The 22,689-nt window shown below is 39.2% G+C and overlaps 1 long non-coding RNA gene across 1 annotated transcript; it reads right to left on the bottom strand.

Moving 5' to 3' along the window:
• Positions 1-703: 703 nt before the first annotated feature.
• On the bottom strand, positions 704-5,452 carry LOC143808018 (uncharacterized). Its single transcript, XR_013221859.1, has 3 exons — positions 5,368-5,452; positions 964-1,119; positions 704-740 (listed from the first exon to the last, which is right to left on the bottom strand). It is a non-coding gene; the product is annotated as an uncharacterized LOC143808018 (long non-coding RNA).
• Between the last annotated feature and the right edge of the window lie 17,237 nt (positions 5,453-22,689).

Below are 22,689 nucleotides of genomic sequence, written 5' to 3'. Positions count from 1 at the left end.
AATAATTGCTTTGGCAATTAATTAGAAAAAATATACATTGATCATAGAAATTCAAGATAAAGCAACCTAGCAAACAACGCAACACTGTAACTATATTTATCTGCAGATTACCCCTATTTTTGCAGGTCAATTGCGATTTGCATGGTGACAGGTTCCCTTTAATATGCAGTATTAAATATGGCACAAAATTGTACGTGACACTGTAAACTCTTATTTTGGCATGTCCACCAAGTGAGATGTTACTCATTAATCTCCAGTCAGAGGCCTCTCAAACAGTCAAATCAAATATCTTGCTTTGCACTGAGGAGGGGCAACACCCCAAAACACGTGTCTGCAAATAGAGATTCTGGTTTAACTTTAATCCTAAGTCATGTGGCAAGGCTTGTTAAAGAGTTGATATTGGCACTAGAGTTCAAGTCCTCGTCTTCTCTGAAGATGAAATTTGCATATTTTACTTCCCAGAGGAACATTGAATGGCCTATAAGTCTCCTTACACTTACATTTCAAGCATATAACTCTGCACAAGGAGAGACATAACCCCTTAGACCACTGTAAACGCCTTTTATTTGAGTTGGTTAGCAACAGATAAATTATTTTATATAATTTTGTTACCTGCAATATCCAATGACCACTTCAGTAAGGCGACTTGTCACATCCCAGTTCATACTGCCTTCTTTGTACAGCATCAGGATGTATGAAACAAACCCATCAGTAGTCAATACCGCCTGGTATGTGCTAGTCTGAACAAATTTAAAATATGAAATAGTTAATCACATAACTAAGAGAATCTTTGTAAGCGGTGGGCTTTTTAACCAAAAATGTTTATTATTTAGAGTGATAAAACACTGTGATTTTTTATTCTTAAAACAATGAAAACATAAATACTTATGTGGAGGAAATACATTTGGCAATCACGAACTATAAATATCTTGAACTAATTAATCTAGAGATCTTTATATTGACCTGGTAATCATTGTCCTTAGCTGGATATGCAGGTACATTCTCCCAGGTGATCTTCAGTGTCCACTGAGCAGAGTATGACGTGTTCATATATCTCCAGATCATGTCCTCCACTTCTGTAATAAAGCTTTCCTCTGCTGAGGCGCTCTTCATGTATTCCTGTTGTTTTAGGAATATGGAGGCATTCATTATAATATTGTTTATCTAATTATATACTTACCTTGTAATGTCTTCACATCCTGTTCCGTCCAGATGTGTCCAGATCTCACAATTCCAAGCGGCGGAAGTTCACTGACCTCCATATTGGGACAACCAAGTGATGGGTGTCTCAATATGAAAACTACTGGTGGTACCAACCTCTTTCCCAGTACCACCAGCGGAACACCGTCGCACCACACACACACACTGTATACGCCGTACGCAGCACACACACTGTATACACCATACGCACCACACACACACACACTCTATACGCCATATGCACCACACACACACACACTGTATATGCTGTATGCAACACACACACACTGCATACGCTGTCACTGATCCCGGTGGCAGATGCACGACGTGTCTACAGCCAGAGGAAGCTGGTCACATTAAACAGGTTTTCCCACAAAGGAAATTAATTTAAAAAATTGTTTGTGTCTGGCCGTGTACCTAGCATACCACATCTCCTGGGCAGGGGAGGAAGAAAAAGACAATACTGACATTACAGCAGGGAATCACAGAGGATTTCTTTTGTCAGGTAAAATATTTCACTGACTGTTTTTAAACAATATTTTACCTCACAAAATGTATCTTCTGCAATCTCCTGCTGTATAGAGTTGAGTGAAACGGATCGGACAAATTCAAAAATCGACGACTTTTGGCAAAGTCGGGTTTCATGAAACCCGACCCGATCCTAGTGTGGGATCGGCCATGAGGTCGCTGATCTGTGCGGAAAAGTCGTGTTTCGTATGACGCTTTCAGCGCCATTTTTCAGCCAATGAAGGAGGATGCAGAGTGTGGGCAGCGTGATGTCTCGGTCACCACCATCTTAGAGAAGGGCATGACAGTGATTGGCTTGCTTTCTGTGGCGTCACAGGGGATATAAAGGGGTGTGCACGCCGACCACCATCTTACTTCTGCCGATCGTAGCATAGGGAGAGGTTGCTGCAGCTTCATCAGAAGAAGGGATATAGTTAGGGAGGGAAGATTAACCCCCAAACTGCTTGTGCTGTAGCGATTTCCACTGTCCAACACCACTTTTTTTTTGCAGGGACAGTGGAGGCTATATTTTTGTGCATCAGCTCTGTAGCTTATTAGGCTGCCTTATAAGGCTCCCTGATAGCTGCATTGCTGTTTGCTCGCTGCTGTGCAAACCAACTGCTTTTTTAAAAGCAAAAATCCTGTTGCTCCTTTCTGCACAGTTATCTTGTTTATTTGTCCACACTGGGGCCATGGTGATGTATTAGGAGCACTTTTTGTATAAGTTCTTTTGCAATTTGCATTTTAACTTAAAATTTTTTTTTCCAATAAACTGTTTATATTTTATTGAGCTGGAACATTGCATTTTTTTTTTTTTAAAAAGTGAGATTCAAATTCTCACAAAGTGGATATACTTCAGTCCTGTTAGTTTGTCGTATGTCAGCCAGCCACTTTCTGCCACTTAGATTGCGTTGTTATATACACTGGGCCTGAGTTTTGGTTCAGTCTCCCCCCCAAAAAAGGGAGATTTAAATTCTCAACAAGTTTATATACACCTTTTACCTTGTTTTACAGTACCATATAACGGTTGTTATTTTGGTTAGATTTTCCAAAAAATGAGGAAGTCTGGTGGAAGAGCCTGTGGGCGGTGGTTGCCAGCTGGTACTGATGGTGGTGGTGGTGCATCTGGTGGTAGTGGCAAAAGCACAATAGCACCTAAGGCTGGAGGTGTTGAGCCAGCATCAGCGTCTGGCTACCCAAAATGTTGATGATCTAACCTTCATTACAATGAACCAATCATGGATTTCAAATTATTTTGGCCCACCTTCCCCTGTTGACACGTAGCTTTCCTGAAAAATGTCTTGCTTTTGGCCTCCTCTTACTGACTTCTCCAATTCCTCCAATTGCAGCTGCTAAATGTCCACCATAGGCCATTTTTATACCTCCCTAAATGGGCTGACTCCCCCCACAGGGCCGTGGTCACCACCTGGCGCAAGCACCCGTGCGAGTGCCGTTTGCCTGGACAGGTGGGTGGGCCCACTCTTGGGCGACGGCACTGGCACAGGGTCCCTCATAGTACAATGAAGTGTCTCTGACGGTGGTGGTGCACAATCAATATCAGACACACCGTCGTAATATGAGGGGCCCTGTGCCAGTACCGCCGCCCACGAGAGAGTGTTCCCCCCCAGCTCGAACAGTGCTCTAAAACTTGCAATGCTTACCTCTCCCTGCTCCACCACTGTGTAGTCTGTGCTGTTAAATCCTTCAATGGCACTGCCAATACAAATTTGTTGAAATGATAGATGATAGTTAAAATATACAGAGGCCCTGGCCTCCATGTAGACCGGTTAATACTTTGCGCCTACTACCACTGTCTGCTACTCAGCAGAGGAGCCCACCCCTTTACCTAGTTATGCCACCTGTTTATTTATGAACAATTTTTTGGCAGACATTTAGCCCACTTTATTATTTGGGCCTACTAACTTAGTCTGCTACTCATTCCAATTTTCCGACAGTGAGCAAAGCAATGTCGCCTGTTTATTTATGAACAATTTTTTGGCAGACATTTAGCCCACTTTATTATTTGGGCCTACTAACTTAGTCTGCTACTCATTACAATTTTCTGACACTGAGCAAAGCAATGTTGCCTGTTTATTTATGAACAATTTTTTGGCAGACATTTAGCCCACTTTATTATTTGGGGTTACTAACTGTGTCTGCCACTCATTACAGTTTTCTTCCACTGAGCAAAGCAATGCCGCCTGTTTAGTCCTTTTACCACATTTGAACTGCATTTAGCCCACTTTATTATTTGGGCCTACTAACTGTGTCTGCCACTCATTACAGTTTTCCTCCACTGAGCAAAGCAATGCCGCCTGTTTAGTCCTGTTATCAATTTTGAACTGCATTTAGCCTACTTTATTATTTGGGCCTATATCTGTGTTTCCTCCTCATCCTGCCCATTGCCCAGCCACTGCTAGATGAGTCTGCTGGTACATTGACCCAGACCACTACATTCCCCTTGCACTCTACACAGCCAGAATCTGACCCTGCTGAAAGTCAGGTTCCCCTTCCCGCATACTATACCACCTTACACGGGGACAAAGAGGAAGGTGCAGTTGAAAGTGCAGGTTCCTTCATCAGGTGGGGGCATACTCGTTGGCGACGTCACTGGCACAGGGCCCCTCATAGTACGCAAAAGTGTCTCTGCCAGTGGGAGGCGCCACCCGCTGTCAAACACACCGCCGTACTATGAGGGGCCCTGTGCCAGGGCCAATGCCAATGAGTGCCCCCCCCTGCTTGCTCAGGATCACAGCACTTGCAAAGTTGAAATATTTACCTCTCCCTGCTCCACCGCCGTGACGTATTCCGCGTTTCCTGGGCCCACGAAAATCTTGAGCCAGCCCTACCCCCCCACAACTTTAGCCAAATGACCCCCAGTTTTCAATGCCTAATTATTATTATAAAGTAAATTAAGATTGACAAGCTTAAGTAATAAGAATTGATGTTTGTGGCATTAAAATGGGCACTGTAGGTGTTTTCCTGTCCTCCACTCACTGCCGACTTTGATTCCCCATTGACTTGCATTGGGTTTCGTGTTTCAGTCGGCCCCCGACTTTTCGCAATAATCGGCCGATTTCACCCAACCTGACTTTTGACAAAGTCGGGTTTCGCGAAATCGGACTCGATCCGAAAAATGTAAAAGTCGCTCAACTCTACTGCTGTAATGTCAGTATTGTCTTTGAGGGGAGAAAGCAGCACAGGAAGGAGAGAGACAGCAGACAAGGGGGATAGCACATGGGGTAGACAGGTCAAAGAAGAGAGCACAGGCGGGAGAAGTCGGCACATGGGGAAAGAGAGTGGATAGGTGGGTGAGCACATGGGGGAGAGATTCTCAACACTGCAAAGCCTGACCCCATCGTGACATTACCTCCCTCCTGATGCGATAGCATTGGGCCTCCATCTAGTAATGAATAAACATATATACTGTGTCGTGCCCTTTACACTATACTATGTATCTGAAGATTATTGTTTATTATGCAAATTTTAGAATATGCACAAGTCCAAGCACCACAATGGAAAGAACAGGTATATAGCACTGGATTCTGGCACCAGATGTGTAATGTACCCATGATATTACAACATTTATAGGGAGTTATCACATACTGAAAATCTAGCTTGTATCGCACTCATTAACACCCATAGCAATGTTAATTTTACCTTGTAGTACGTGTTTCCCATATTTTTGGAGAAATCAGCATCATCCCAAAAAACAGCAATCATCGCCACTTTATAATCCGCAGAAAACCCATTGATTGGTGGATTAGTGTAAGAGAAGATGTTACTTCTCGACACTGGAAAGATGATCTGTCCATTGTCTGTGTACTAGAAAAACGAAAAAATCTTATACATCTGTACACATATTTTCTAATGATACAGCAAGTCACCAAAATTATATGTCTATCAATAAAATAGAATAATGGTAATACCATTGATTTTATTTATTTTACAACTTTTAGGTGCTTCTTCAGTATCAGATGGAATCTGTCAGCAGTTTTTATGTAATCTGAAAGCAGTATAATATAGGGGCAGAGAACCTAATTTAAGAAATGTTCAATTACTGGGCTTTTTTTATTAGTTTCAAGAAAATCCCTGTTTGTTGTGTTATAGATCTAGCAGTGCTCAAATGCTGAGCTGTGCATAACCCTGCCCACACCCCTGATTGTCAGTGTCCTGTGTAAATTGTAAGTTGTCAACAGCTTCCAATCAGTGGTAGGGGCGGGGTTACACAGATCAGACTGACTGGCCTGCACATGAGACTTAGTGCTGCCGTCATAATCTCCTGATGATAAAACACTGATTGTATTAAAACCACTGATTTTATTGGAACTAAAGCACACAACCTAACAAGTGGCACATCCCAGGAATAAGGGTCTCAGCTCCTATATTATGTTGCTCTCAGTTTACATAGCAAAAAGATACTGACATTTTTCCTTTAACCCCTTATTGACATCCGACATATTGGGGCTCCGATGTCAGTATCCCCCGCTTTGATGTGGGCTCCGGCAGTGAGCCCACATTTTTCTGGGGACATGTAAGCTGTTTTGAACAGCTGACATGTGCCTGCAATAGCCGCGGGTGGAACAGTACCCACGGCTGTTAACTAGTTAAATGCCACTGTCAAACTCTAACAGCGGCATCTAAATTGTGCTTCTGGCCATCAAGCCGGAAATGCACGCACCAGTGACCCCCGTCAACGGTGCCAGTGGTTTGCGCTCATAGCAACTCAGCAATTCAGCTACATAGAGGCAATCTACTATGACCATTGCCTCTATGTAGCTGAGCCAATCAAGTTAAAAAATAAAGTTTTTAAAAATATATAAAAAAAAAATAAAGTTCAAATCACCCCCCTTTCACCCCAATCAAAATAAAACAATAAAAAAAAATCAAACCTACACATATTTGGTATCACCATGTTCAGACTCGCCCGATCTAGCAATAAAAAAAGAAATAACCTGATTTCTAAACGGCGTAGCGAGAAAAAAAGTAAAAACGCCAGAATTGCGTTTTTTTGGTCACCGCGACATTGCATTGAAATGCAATAATGGACGATCAAAAGAACATATCTGCACCAAAATTATCTAATTAAAAATCTCAGCTCAGCATGCAAAAAATAAGCCCGCAGCCAACCCAAGATCACGAAAAATGGAGAGGCTACGGGCATCGGAAAATTATGCAATTTTTTTAAAGGAAAGTTTGGAATTTTTTTCACCACTTAGATAAAAAATAACCTAGACATGTTTGGTGTCTATAAACTCATAATGACCTGGAGACTCTTAATGGCAGGTCAGTTTTAGCATTTAGTGAACCTAGCAGAAAAGCCAAACAAAAAACAAGGGTGGGATTGCACTTTTTTTGCAATTTAATCGTACAACTCGTCCAAGAAAAATAAGCGCTCAAATGGACATATTGACAGAAAAATAAAAAAGTTATGGCTCTGGGAAGGAGGGGAGCGAAATCGAAAATGCAAAACCGAAAAAAGCTCCGGTCATGAAGGGGTTCATGGATAGTTATTGGTAAAATGATTGTTCAGTCTTGAAGATCCCTAGGAAAACGTGGCAATAAGAAATAAGGATTGCCAACAATGTAGTTTTTATTTTGTGTTTTCTAACCAAATATAAAAGGGAAATTTTGAGACACAGGGATCGCTTCAGGGGTGATAAATTGGGCAATTTCCTTAAGCTCACAATTATGATGGGCCTTCAGGATGGGAACCGCATAATCAAACTGAAACCAGAAATTTTATGTAGATTCCAAGTGCAGATTATTTGGATGCAGCATTTGGGCACTATACTTTTATTATGCACATTGTATATGTGATATTGTCTCGACACTAAATGTGTGACGCTAGCCAAGCCGTGAGTCAGAATGGTCAAGGAGTTCTAGGTCAGAAGCCAGGAGGGTACATCATAAACAAAAGGAAGAGACAAAACCATGGTCAGGTAACATTCCAAGGTTAGCAAACCGGAAAGATAATGGAACACAGCAGAAGGGATTAAACAGTTGGATGGTCAGAATGAAGTCCAAGGTCAGGAAGCAAATAATCAAACATACAGACCTCAAGGCACAGGGTGCACAAACCTACTAGATGAATGTAAGTCTGGCTGAGTTCTAGGAGAAGCAGCTCAGTTAAGTAGCATGGCAATAACCCAGGATTGTGAACACTTAGAGACAGCCGACGCCTCCCAGTCACAGATTGGATAGTCGAGCTGTCAATCAATACACTGACAGTTCAGCACACCTCTAAACCAGATTGGATGTCCGAGCTGTCAGTAACTGCATCCCAGACACACTGAGGGGTGGAACTGTGACAAAATAACTTTACAAATGAAACAACCACAAGTTTAACTCTGGTTGCATACTGTAACTATAGCGTATTGACGCTCATTTATAGTGCATGCGGATGGCTACATTGCACAAATAGAAAAGAGCGACTTAACGCAATGAGCTATTAGTAAGATTCACCAGCTGTCATGTTGGATTTTACTACATCTAAGTGAGAACGGGGGTTCTCTTAGTTGATTGTATTAAAAACCACAAGAAGGCCAGATGGGAAGCCAACCTATAGAGGTGGACATATCATAAATATTTCTCAACACTTTACCCTTGTAATCTAAGCCTATGAAAACATGAGCTTGTTGACAATAACAACTAATTACACTGTAGCTTTCATTTTTTCATAGCAGATAAATGAAGCTGAGCTCTGATTTGGTGCGAGAGATAACAAGTCAAAACTTTCTGTTAGAAAGGAGAGTGGTGATAAATGATGTCACTCTTTATGCCATGTGCAGTGTCTGAGAGGGGACGAGCATGGCACATTGAATTAAAGAATAAGGAGAAGTGTAATAGACTTCACTCAGACCCTGCACCACATGCAGTGCATTGGTTTTGCCATGCGTATCCCTTTAAAGCTAGAATTTTGCAATAGATGACCATTACTAGTTTGTGAATGTGAACGTACTTACATAAAGAAAGCGTCTCAGCTGGTTCCCAAAGGGAAATCCCATCACTGGTTGGAAGAGAGGAGAGGTGAAATCTGTTCTCCTCTGGACATAAGGTATATCACCAGCACTTTCTCCATAGGCAAACAACGAAACAGCTGGAGCATAAAAAGCAGAAGCAGTGTTAAAGGAATTGCCCAAGAGTAGAAAAATAGGTATACTTATTCCCAGAAAGTGTGCCACTCTTGTCCATGGGTTAAATAAGGTCTCTGAATAGAGCTGAACTGCAGAACCATACACGACCTAAGTTTTCTAAATAAAGACTATAATTTTAAGAAGAGGTCTTTAAAAGGCATGTCTAATTTAGAACGATACTTAAAATACAGCATCTCAAATTCCCATACCTCTGTTGCTTGTCGTGGTCACTGGTGCGGATGAAAGTGTACTGCTTCTCGTAGATGTTCCACGTGAAGAAGATTTATCATTTGTGAGATTGGTAATATGAGCAGAAACTTTTGACACCATTTCTCCCACAGTTGTCGTAATAGATACTTGAGCTTCAGTCTGTGCATTAATGTCTATTTGCTTATATGTAGTTTTGTGTTGAGTGCTGGTTGGAGTTGTATTGGTCACATTGGATGCTTCAGATGTAGTCACTGGGTGCACAGGTTGAGATATACGACTATCAACTGTAGATGATGACCATATCTCCACTGAGGAGTCGGTTAAAGTCTGCAAAGGTTCGATGGTCTTGAAGGCAAAATGGTTGGTAGTTGAAGGGAGAAGATTTGTGGAAACATTAAACATTCCATTTGTTCTTATTTCTGAAGTTGGAAAATTTGTTGTGTTCTCTTTTACATAATTGTTGGTCGATGTTGTTTTTTTGGAATATATCTTGTCACTAGTTGCAGTACTGACCACATTGTTGACAAGAGTCTCTTTAGAAGACGCTCGCTGTGCTAAAGTGGTAACATTAAGTACAGGATAGGACTCTGGTGTCATCACAGATTTCAGGTAGGTGGAAGGTATCACAGTGCTATTAGAAAGTCCTGAGATTGTATCTTCTGGCTTCTTAGTGTTTGCAGTCACATGTGTATCAATTATTTGCTTACTTATTCCATTTGAATATGTTGCATCTTGGCCTTTGATAATTACTTCTGTTAAGTGTGTCGTTTCCACTAAGTGGGTCACCCTTGGTAAACTAATTGTAGATGCTTTTGAGAATGTAGCATTTGATGACCCAATCATAGTTTCCTGTGAGATAGTAATATTTCGCTTTGTATTTATCACTTCTTCTGGGTATGTTTGTGTTTTTATTATTTCTTTTGAAAAAGTACCATATGGACTTATGATAACATTGGAACTTGTTACAGATATATCGTTACTCAATGATGTTTTATATGAAATGGTTGATGTTTCTATAGGATGTGCAACTTTTTGGCCATTGCTTGTTGTTTCCTCTTTCAAAATATCAGTCCTTTTAGTAGTTGTTTCTCTGGTTTCTGTATTTTTACTTGATGTATTTTCTAGTTCCATGAGATCCTGATTTTTACTTAATGATTGTGGTTGTGTAACTTGTGTCTCTCTGGTTGTAGTTTCTACAAATTGTGGTTCATATAACCAACTCATTGTTGTTTTCTCCAACTGTGTGGCATCTGGCATTGTATGTGCTTTGTCTGGAATTACAATACTTGTATGTTCACTTGGTGTTTCTTCAGTGACTGTTATATATGGTGCCCATTTACTTGTTCCCTCTGAGTCAGTCAAGATATGGCTTGTTCCTTCTGAGTAGTTGATTGTTTCTTTACCATTTGTAACATCTGGAGCTTTACTTGCAATAACTACACTCAGTGATATTTCCGAGGTTGAAACTTGTTTTCTAGTTGATTTTGACTGTGTGATATCTTGCTCCATATTTGTTGTATATTGTAACTGTGTCATGTTTGGTGCTATGCTGACTTCCTGTAAATTTATAGCATCTACTTTTTGACTTGTTTGTTCTACACCAGTGTTTTCTTGGCTTGCTCCAGAAAATAAATTACCCTGCCTACTAGATGTTCTTTTTACCAAGTATGTGACATCTAGAGATTTGCTCACCGAATATTCAGGGTGTGTAACGTCTGACCCTTCACTTGTTTTGCCTCCTGCGTATACCTCATCCGACAATGTGGTCACTGTTGTTTTTGGATTTGTAACCTTGACAGGATTGATATTTGAAGTTCCTTCTGATTGAGTAATATTTTTAGTTTTTCTTAGGGTATTTCCAGAGTTTGTAACTTCACTTTCTGTAACATCATCTGATCTCGCATTTTCTGTTGTTTCTATGTTTGTAACAATAGGATTTTTACCTGAAGTTTCTCCTAAGCCTGGGACATCTGGATTTTTGGTCACCGAATCTTCATTGACATCTGGTGTTTTGCTCACTGTATCTTCAGAGAGTGTACCATCCTTGATTTCACTTGTTACACCTCCGTCTAACTTTGTACTTACTGCCGTTTCTACATTTGTAATTTTAAAATACTTACTTGAAATTTCTCCTGAGTATGCGACTGTTGAAGTTTTGGTTACTGTATTGTGTGAGTATGTGAAATCCGGCACATCACTTGTTATGGGTCCTGAATATTTACTATCTGACCTTGCACTCACTGCTGGCTCTATGTTGGTAACATTAGAATTGGTACTTGATGTATTTCCTGAGTATGTGACTTCTGAAGTTTTGCTATGTTTCTCTGAAGGTTTTGCATTTTCAGAGTGCCCAAGATCCAACGCGTCCCTTGTTATTCCCCCTGAGTAGATATCACCTGGCCATGTACTTATTTGAATATTTGTTACATTAGTGCTATTACTTGAAGTTTCTTCAAAGTGTGTGACACTTGGAGTTTCGCTCACTGTATTTCCAAAGTGTGAAACATCTGGCGCTTCACTTATTTTACTACCGATTGACTTGGCACTTGTAGGATTATTACTTGAAATGTCTCCCGAGTATGTATTATCTGGTGTTTTGGTCACTGTATTTGCAGAGATTGTAACACTTAGCACTTCACTTGTTACATTTCTTAAATATATGTCATTGAAAGTACTTCTCATGGATTTTCCTATAGTTGCAACATTAGGATTATTGCGTGAACTTTCTTCTGAGTATGTGACTCCTGAATCAGCGCTCATTGTATTCTCAGAGTATGTAACATGTGGCACATCAGTTGTACTTGTTTCCAATGTTGCACTTACTTTTGTTTGTACGTTTGTAACGTTAGCATTGTTAGTTGACATTTTTTCTGAGTCATTAACATCTGGAGTTTTGCCCATTACATCTTCAGAGTGTGTAACATCAAGCAGATCCTTTTTACTTACTGATGTTTCTACACTTGTAGCATTAGGATTGTTACTTGATGTTTTTTTAGAGTATCTCAAATCTGTGGTTTTGCTTAATGTATGTTCAAAATGTGTAATATCTGGCACTTCACTTGTTATACCTCCTGAGTATATACCATCTGATGTTGTTTTCACTGTTGTTTCTGTGGTTGGAATATTAGGAATATTACTTGACTTTTCTTCAGTGTATGCGATTTTTGAAGCTTTGTTCACTGTATTCTCAGAGTGCGTAATAGCCAGCCCTTTAATGGTCACACTTCCATCTGACTTTATACTTACTGTTGAGTCTATATTTGTAACATTAGCATTGTTACTTGAAGTTCCTTCATAGTATGTGAATACTGAAGTTTTTCTCACTGTATCTTCAGAGTGTGTAACATCCAGCACACCACTTATTGTGCCTAGTAGGTATATGGCATCTGACCTTGTACTCATGGTTGTTTGTAGATATGTAGGATCGCTACTTGAAGTTTCTCCTGAGTAGATGCCATCTTGAGTTTTGCTCTCTGTATCTTCAGAGTGTGTAACATTCAGCACATCACTTATTGTGCCTAGTAGGTATATGCCATCTGACCTTGTACTCATGGTTGTTTGTAGATATGTAGGATCGCTACTTGAAGTTTCTCCTGAGTAGGTGCCATCTTGAGTTTTGCTCTCTGTATCTTCAGAGTGTGTAACATTCAGCACATCACTTATTGTGCCTAGTAGGTATATGGCATCTGACCTTGTACTCATGGTTGTTTGTAGATATGTAGGATCGCTACTTGAAGTTTCTCCTGAGTAGGTGCCATCTTGAGTTTTGCTCTCTGTATCTTCAGAGTGTGTAACATTCAGCACATCACTTATTGTGCCTAGTAGGTATATGGCATCTGACCTTGTACTCATGGTTGTTTGTAGATATGTAGGATCGCTACTTGAAGTTTCTCCTGAGTAGGTGCCATCTTGAGTTTTGCTCACTGTATCTTCAGAGTGAGTAACATCCAGCACATCACTTCTTTTGCCTCCTAGGTATATGGCGTCTGACCTTGTACTCATGGTTGTTTGTAGATATGCAGGATCGTTACTTGAAGTTTCTCCTGAGTAGGTGCCTTCTTGAGATTTGCTCACTGTAGTTTCAGAGTGTATAATAATCCGCACATCACTTGTTTCTTCTCCATCTGATTTTGTACTCACTGATGTTTGTATATGTGTGACAATAGAATTGTTTCTTGAAGTTTCTTCAGAGTATATATAATCTGTAGTTTTGCTCTCTGTATCTTCAGAGTGTGTAAAATCCAGCATGTCACTAGTTACACCTGCTTCTGTACTCATTGCTGTTTTTGTATTTATAACATTAAAATTATTACTTGAAGTTTCTTCAGAGTTTGTGACTTCAGAAGATTTGCTACCTGTATTCTCAGAGTGTGTAACATCTAGCACTGCACTTTTTGTTACACCTCTTGAATACATACCATTCGACCTTGTACTCAAAGTAGTTTCTATTTTTGTAACACTAGGATTTTTACTTGAAGTTTCATTTGAGTGTGTAACATCTGGGGGTTTGTTCACTGTATTTTCAGAGGAAGCAATATTCAGCATTTTACTTGGCATACCTTCTGAGTTTATCACATCCGATCTTCTAGTGGTTGCTCTTAGTATATTTGTAACATTAGGATTGTAACTTGAAGTTCCTTCTGAGCGTGTGACATCTGGGGTTTTTCTCGCTGTATCTTCAGAGTATGTAACATCCAGGTAATCTTGTATTACACCTCTTGAGTATATACTATTTGACCTTGAGCTCACAGTTGTTTCTGTTTTTGTAACATCATGATTGTTACGTGAAATTTCCTTTGAGTGTGTAACATCTGCAGTTTTGCTCAATGTATCTTCAGAGGAAGCAATATTCGGTATTTTACTTGGCATACTTCCGGAATTTATCACATCTGATCTTCTAGTGAGTGCTGTTTGTATATTTGTAACATTAGGATTGTTATGTGAAGAGTCTCCTGAGTTTGTGACTGCTGGAGTTTTGCTTACTGTATATTCAGAGTGTGAAACATTTGACATACCTGTTGTTACACCACTTTCCGATTTTGCACTAATTTCTAGATTTGTAACAGTTGCATTGTTACTTGAAGTTTTTTCTGAGTATGTGACATTAGTTTTTCTCACTGAATCTTCAGAATGTGTATCATTGGGCACATCACTTGTTTCACCCCCATCTGATTTTGTACTCGAAGTTGTTTGTACATTTGTAATGACTTGATTGTTACTTGAAGTTTCTTCAGAGGATGGGACAGCTAGTGCATTGCTCATTGTATGTCCAGAGACTGCACTTGTTACACCTCCTGAGTAAATACCATCTGACGTTGTATTCACTGTTGTGTCCATTGTTGCTACTTTAGCAGGAATATTGCTTGAAGTTTCTCCAGAGTATGTGATTTCTGGAGCTTTACTCACTTTATTCTTAGAGCGTGTATCATCCATCTTGTCACTTGTTACACATCCATCTGATTTTGTACTTACTGTTGTTTCTATGTTTATAAGATTACCATAATTAAGTGACGTTTCTTCGGAGTATGTGACCTCGGAAGTTTTGATCACTGAATCTTCAGAGTAGGTGAAATCTGGCACATCACTTATGACGACTCTTGAGTTTATGGCATCTGACTTTGTACTCTTGTTTTTTTGTATATTTGTGGCATCAGCATTACTACTTGAAGTTTCTCTTGAGCATGAGTTGACTGGAATTTTGCTCCAAGTATCTTCAGAGTGTGTAACATCCGGCACATCACTTGTTTCACCTCCATCTGAACTTGGACTCACTGTTATTAGTTTATTTGTAACATTAGAATGATTACTTGAAGTTCCTTTAGCGTATGAGTTATTTGGAGTTTTGCTCTGTGTATCTTCAGAGTGTGTAACATCCATCACTTCACTTGCTTCACTTCCATCTGACTTTCTCATTGTGGTTTCCACGGTTGTAACATTAGGATTGTTGCTTGAAGTTTCTTCAGCGTATGAGATTTCTGAAGTTTCTATCACTGAAACATCTGCCACTTTACTTGTTATGACTCCTGAGTATATTCCATCTGACCTCGTACTCACTGTAGTTTCTAAGATTGAAACATTTGGATTTTTACTCATTGTTTCCGCTGAGAAATGAATGTCTGGGGCGTTGCTTGCTGTTTCATCATAATGAGAGCTATTTATCTGTTGGCTTGTTATGTGTAAAAATGTAAATCCAATTCTTCCACTGGTATTTTCTTTTAGCTTGGTAACACTTTTTCTTTTACTCGTGTTTTCTAATTGTGTAGTATCTGAACTTACACTTGTTTCTTCTAAGAATGAAACATCGAGTCTTCTACCTGTTGTGCCTGCTGATAAAGGGGTATCTGTATTAGCACTAATTGAAATGCCTGTAATTGGAATGAATGACGTTTTATTTGATATTGTTCCTGATTGTGTGACATCTCTGCTTATACTTGTCAGTTTTGATTCTGTGGCTTGCTGCTCTCGTCTTGTTGGTCCTCTGGATTGTGCCGAAAGGAGAACACCACTTGTTTCTTTTAATAGGGTGACAAATGGAAATAAATTTGAGTTTTGGACATCTGTACTTTCACTTGCGGTTTGACCAGAGTATGGAACCATGGGTTTTGACGCTCCTGATGGGTATGTAGCATCTAAAGTTTCATTGGTTTCATCTACATGTGCACCATTTGTCCTATTTCTTGTTGTCCACACTGAGGATTTGGCACCTGGCGTTGTATTCATAGATATTGTAGTAAAACCTTGATTTGTGCTTGAGATTTCTTCAGTTTGTGTGACAGCTTGTATTTTGCTTGTTTGTTGAAATTGATCAAGATCTGGCATTTTACTTGCTTCTTGAGAGTTTGTAGTATAAGCATGTTTATTCCATGCACTTGTATCCTCCACATTGGTGACATGTAGGCTATTATGTGTTGTCCCTACTGAGGATTTATGATCAGAACTTTGAGATATTTTATCTTTGGAGTATTTCAGATCTGTAACTGTGCTCATTGTTTCTTCAGAAGTTGTGACATCTGACTTTATAGTTGATGTTCCTTCTGAGTACATAACACCTGCCTCTTCACTGACTGTTATCTCATTACCTGTAACAATATATTTTCCTGTTAGATTGGGTGTTTTACTTTCTGTCTTTTCAGATTGTATGTCATCTATGTGTTTAGTTATTTCTTGTAACGATGTAGGATATGTCCTTGTACTACTCTTTTTCTCATCTTTGGTAATATTTGGATCTCTACTTTTGTGCTGTGTTATAGGTGCTGTATCACTGTTTTTTTCTGAGGTTATCAAATCTGGGTTGCTGCTTGTAGTGGAGTTTGCATCAGCTGATACTTCTGAATTTGCAATATGGAATGTTTTATTTGACGTCTTTTCAGCTTGAGCCACATATGTACTGACACTTGATGCTCCTGTGCCTCTACTTGATCTTTCTTCTGATAAAGAAACATCTGGCTTGGAACTTATTTCTTGTTGAACATCTGTCTGCACAATTGTGGTTTCTTCATAATATGGACTGTATGTCAACGTCCTCTTATCTGCATCAGAAAGAGTGACATTTGGTGTTTTAGTCGTAATTCCTTCTGTATTTGAAACAGTCGGCGTTATGCTCATTGCCTCCTTGTATGTAATTCTTTGGGTTTTATCTGAACTCTCAGTATATGACCTGTTAGTTGTTTCTTGTGACAATAAATTATCCATCCATTTAGATATGCTTTTTTCTGTGTGCGTAAAATCTTCAATCTTACTTGTATCTTCTGATAAAGTTGGTGTATTACTTGGTTTTATTCCAGAGAATATTCTATTTGTAGTTGTCATTTCCTTGTGTGTAATTTGGGGATCTTTAATTGTTGTTTCTTCAGAGGTTGTGATATTTAGTGTAGCACTTGTCGTTTCAGTTGACTGTGCTCCAGCAATATTTGTTGTTTCTTTTGCACTTTTCCCATCCATAGCGCTGCTTGTTACTTCAGAGTGGGTAATGTCTGCCATTGTATTGGTTTTACCTTCTAAATAAGTACTATATAATATTGTATGAACAAATTCTACGTCTGTAAAGTTTGGACTTTTACTTAACATTTCTTCAGAGTATGTGACATCAGGAGATTGATTTGATATGTCTTTGGAATGTGTCATATCATTCCTTTCACCTACTGTTTGTAATTGAGTAACTTCTGAGGGTGTAGTGTCTGAATTCTTCAATGTTTCTATGGCATGTGTAACAAATGCTTTCTTACTTGTTTCTTCTGAGTAGGTAGTGTCTGAAATTGCATTTGTTTCTCTTAAATGTGTGGTATGGTCCATACTATCTGCTATATCTCCTATATTCATTGCATCTATTGAATGTGTTAAAAATTGAGATTTCCTTGTTTGTCCTATATAAGTAACATCTGTCCTTAAAGATGTTGCTTCTTCTGACTGTGTTGCAATTTTTGCTTCAAGATTTGTGGAATTTTGGTTTTCACTTGAGGCTTCACTAAAGTTTGTAATGGTTTTCATTGCTTCCTCAGTATATGTTCCATCTGTACTCATATTCATTGTTTCTTCTAAGTTTCTTTCATCTGGATATGTTTTAGTTGAACTTACTAAATGTGGTATTGCAGTGTGGTATTGACTCCATAATATATCATTATCATGGTTATTAGTTGTCCAAAGTGATATATATGATGTAGTACTTGCATGGTTTGTTTTAAGCATGTTGAAAGTTGAATGACCTGTAACCTTTAGGTGACTGCTAGTCATCGAGTTCACATTCTGGACTGTATTAGTCACAGTCATTGCTACATTATTAGATGCCTCATCCAATACATTTTCCATGGTGTCCACCTCTTCCATCCTTGGGTATGTTGAAGGTATTGAAGAAACCAATGAATTGTTTATGAAAGAAGATGCAATTATTGCTGAATCAGATGTATTAGATTTGCTTTGTGCTGTTATTTCAGTGGGATATGCATGTTTACTTTCATTTGATTTTGTTGTCCTATTTTTCACGTCTGGTGTTGAGACTGAATAATTAATGTCAAAACTTGAGGTGCTTCCTGCTCCTAAATTACTTGATGTTGTAATCACTTGGCTAAGAAAAGGCAGCAATGAAGTTGTTTCTGTAATGGAAGACATGCTCATTTCAGTTAATGATGAGATAAACTGACTGGTTCTAGGTGAGGAGGTAGATGAAATATCGGTGTTTAGTTTTGAGATGACAGTTGAATATATTGGAGATGCACTTTGACTATCTTCTGAATGCATATTCTGGAAATCAGATTTTGTTGTTGGCACATGGTCCAGATGGTCATCTTCTATGGTAGTACTCAAGGTCTTTGATCTAGTTGTTATAAATTGACTGTTGATCTTTGTGTTAAATCTTGTTGTAGAAGTCTCTAAATCATCATGATTTTCATAGTTAACTGTACTAAGATTAGTATTCATGTGAGTTCTTGTTGCAGTTCCTACATTTTCCATGCTGTCATACGTAAGACTGTTGTGTACAGCTGTGCTGGAAATATTGGTGCTTGAGAAAATGGAAGCAGTAGAAATAGTACCAGATTGTTGATTTTCTGCTGTTTCTGGATTAAAATTGCTTGTTGGTGTAAAAATCTCTGATGTTTCAACAGTGTTGCTGCTTGTTACCCTCATGGTCTTTGTTGTTGCCATGTTCGAGTTCATAGAGGCCAGTGAATCAGATTCTGATGATTCAGTAATAATACTGTGCTCTGCATTTGTTCCAGGAGGCTGTGAAGATACATCTGTGTGTTCTTTATTCAGAGAGATTGATGCACGTGATTCTGTGACAGCAAGTTCACTGCTAGACCAACTGTACAGTGTTTCTGAATTAGTTCTTGTATCACTCTTTTCCTCTGTAGAAATTAGCTTCATGCTTGATGCTTTACTAAGATTTTCACTGCCTTTGCTTTCAGAAATAGATGTAACGGTACTGTTCAGTGCATGGACTGAAATATCCAGTGTTGGTAAGGATTCAATATTATTTCCAGAAATGGTTGAAGTATCCATACTTAACAGTGAAATGGTTGATGGTCCCGTAATACCCATGGATGATCCTGTGGCTGTAATATTATTCTGCTCCCTTAGATCTGAAGTACTTAAAACCTTATTTGTTGGGATACTCAGGTCAACTGAAGTTAAACTTCCTTCAGGCTTCGTTGATGTTATAGATATATCATGCAATGATGTTGGTAAAGCTGTGAAGTCACTTTTTACTAAGTCAGAAATCATGGACGTTACCTCAAATGTCAGAGATGCTGTTACATTAGCAGATAAAGAACTGCTATCCAAGTAACTGATGGATGTCTCAACAATGCTTGATAAGGTTACTCCATTACTTTTCTCGGATGTCACAAAGTCTGTGCTACTGGGAGAAACACTTGAATAAATATTATTTTGCCAAGATGGAGATATTGTTTTTGCAGTCTCAAGGGATTCTTTAGATTCTGATTTCAATGATGTCACATCAGTTATAACTGAATCTTCAGTTGTGGTCTGCTGAAGTGTTGAGTCTTGACTCAAAAGCATAGATGGTCTCAGAGTCAATGATGGCGTAACTGACGGTGCACCTGTTCCATCTGTTTCAAAATTGAGTATCTTTTGGCTTGACATTTTAGAATCTGAATTTTTGACAGTATCAAACTCTTTCTTAAACAATGTTGTCACATCCATTGTTGTAGCATCTGTACTGTTTCCTATTGTCTTTGATGAAGATGCTGAAGATACAGCATTCGAAATTATAGGTAAGACAGGGTCTGATGATGAACCTAGCATGTTTGTATCAAGATCAGCCATGGACATATTTTCCTTGATGGCAGATGCCGAAGACAAAAATGCAGTTACTTTGCTTGTAATATCATGAACATTAGTAGTGACCAAATCAGAGCTTTGTTGTTCATTTTCTGTGTTAGCATTTGATGTTTCGATGTACATAGTAAATACATTTGTGATTTCAGGTAGGTCCCTGTTAGTGTTATATCCTGTAATAGATACTTTACTTTCAGGCTGGACAGTTATCTTGCTTTGATTGTCCAACAATGTATATGTTGATGATAACTCTCTATCAGTAGCAAGCTTTGTTGTTTTAAATACATAGCTAGTGTCTTCTGCACTTGCAGATCCTTTTGTTTGCAAAGGAGATGAAGACTGATCACCTGGTGCTACACTTGGAAAATCGATTGTAGATGTGTTATTGTAAGCATTTGTTCTTGAACTTCCAGTTATTTCTTGGAAGGATTTTCTAAAAGTTGCCCCAGTGCTTGATGTTTGACCTGTAGATTTTATCATTTGGGCTAAGGTTGAGCTTGTTATAGTTCCTAATCCTGAGATTTTCAGATTTGCACTAGTTGTGATTTTATCTGTTTGTCTACTTGTTAAAGTTCCAGAATTAATTATATCAGAAGTGATGTTGCTGACTACTGAAGATGTGACATTTAATGCAGCAGATTTGGTTTCTGAAACAAGAGCAAATATAGTTTAGGAAGCAATGGTATTACAGAAGCGGTAAGTGTTTATTGAAGTAGAATTAATAAAGGAAAGCAGTAAATAATACATTAAGGTAACCTACAAGTAGACATTTATAAAAATATAGAGTGTCTGCTTAAAGCATACAATGTACATATTTACATATTCTCTTGCCAGGAAAATATATAATTTAATCTATTTGTGATTTTTTTCATACAGTTGCCTGCCCATTAAAAAGGCATATGATCTATAGTATCGATAGAAAAAAACTATTTTGCATGAACTTGTTATGTTGAAAAAACAGTCCTATCTAGAAAGTATTAGCGTAGGAGAAACGGAATGACTTATAATTTTTAGGGGAAAAAGATTTAGTAGAATATGTAATTTATTAATTTTAAGAGGACCTATTACCCTGTCACCAGGTCAAAAGTTGTCAATTTTTGCTTTTATCTTTTTACCTCTTCTGCTTCCCTGAGTATTCTTCCTTTTTTTTTTTTTTTTTAAATCTGCCATAGAGATCGTGAGATAGCGCCAAATTTATCTTAGTGCAAAATGTTATAGTCTTTTTTTAAGAGAGTAATGCTCACAAGGTTATATTTCAGATTAGACAGAAGATATGTACCTAAATTATACTGTGACCAAGGAACTCTTGGTAAAGACTAGAGAAGAGCAAATATTTCAATGTTCAGTTCGGATTACGATTGCCGTTTTTTGCAATATTTGCTGAATAATTCGTCAAACATAACCGAACCCCATTCAAGGCAATAGAAGGCAAAAACAAACGCATGCACAACACCTTATAATGGCCCCAAAATGCTGCCAAAACACATTAAATGAGGGACAGACACCAGGAAAGTGGCCTCAATTCACCCACAATACAAATTGTAGCATGGCACTGCAGCAATCAGCCAGGCATGAGGTATCAGGGTCTGGGACAGCATTTACAGCTTCCTACTGAACGTCACAGTAAGACGAGGTAGGTCTCCTTTGCTGAAAGCCCTGATACCACACCTCTACCAGCTACCAAGGTTCGTCACACTCAGGTAGCACAAATATCAGTTTTATAGGCTAACATTGTCAGAAAAATTTAAGGATAGTAACATGGGTAGTTGAGTCCAAGGAAGTGGAGGCCTGGCGGTCTTGGAGGCATACTGCTACAGGCAACACGCATGAAGGAGACCCAACCAGGAGTTTTCATGTGAGGAAGCGCCAGGGCTGTAGTCATGGCTGAGGCTAATGGCTCTTGCGCTCTCTGGTCTCCCGTCACATACAAACAATATCCTTTTATCAATGTACTTGCCTCCCTGCTCTCTGCTCCTTCAGGGTCTTCTCTGAGTTGTTGGAGGCCTTCTTCGTACTTTTGCGCATGAACAGAGACACAGTCCAGTTGCAACTTAAAATGTAGAACTCTACTTTTTTCTGTTTGCAGCACATCCTTATTAGATGCAACATCAGCATAGGGTTCCAAAACAGTCTTCATTATCCACTTTCCCTGCACCTCTCCCTACAGCCTTCAGTACATGCCCAGGTCGTACAGTCTCTAGCAGTACCGCAGCATCTTCCCTGTTCAGACTCACTGTGTTAAGGCGTTCCTTCGTTCGTTTCACACCAGATGTGAGGGCATCTGCCCATGCGGTGAGCAGCCACATTTTAGAGCCACCTGTGTACCCATACTGTTTTGATCTCACTGTAGCCTCCTTTCCACCACTGCTGGCACACTGCTGCTAAGGCTGTTCTTCTGGCCCACTGGGTCCTGGATGGCTGGGCTCCTAGCTTTGAATGTTATGGAGCTACTGGGTAGCTCGGGCTCTAAAGCCCACCTGAGCTGTATGGACTCTCTGGCCCTTTTTGACCTAATCAGGAAACTGTTCCTGCGTTATCTCTGTTAACTCCTCCTATGTTTAACTGTTTATTATACTAAGGTGTTTCCATCTAGTGGCCCAACTAACATACTACACTGTCCCTTTGCAATTATGGAAAAACTATACACAGTAATATAAAACATTCACATAGCAGATGGGAATCACATTTACATAGTGCGTTCACACTCTTACTTCATCGAGAACCGGGATGGGCTTAAAAGGGTATGGGCATGTACCAGTCTCTAGAGCCCCTTACATTCATATTTCCAAAAAACACCAAATTGGCATCAATTTCACCAGAGTTGAAAAAGTATGGTAGGGAC

This window comes from Ranitomeya variabilis, chromosome 2, assembly GCF_051348905.1.
Source record: "Ranitomeya variabilis isolate aRanVar5 chromosome 2, aRanVar5.hap1, whole genome shotgun sequence".
NCBI classification, from domain to species: domain Eukaryota; kingdom Metazoa; phylum Chordata; class Amphibia; order Anura; family Dendrobatidae; genus Ranitomeya; species Ranitomeya variabilis.
This window is presented reverse-complemented; position numbering and strand designations above follow the sequence as displayed.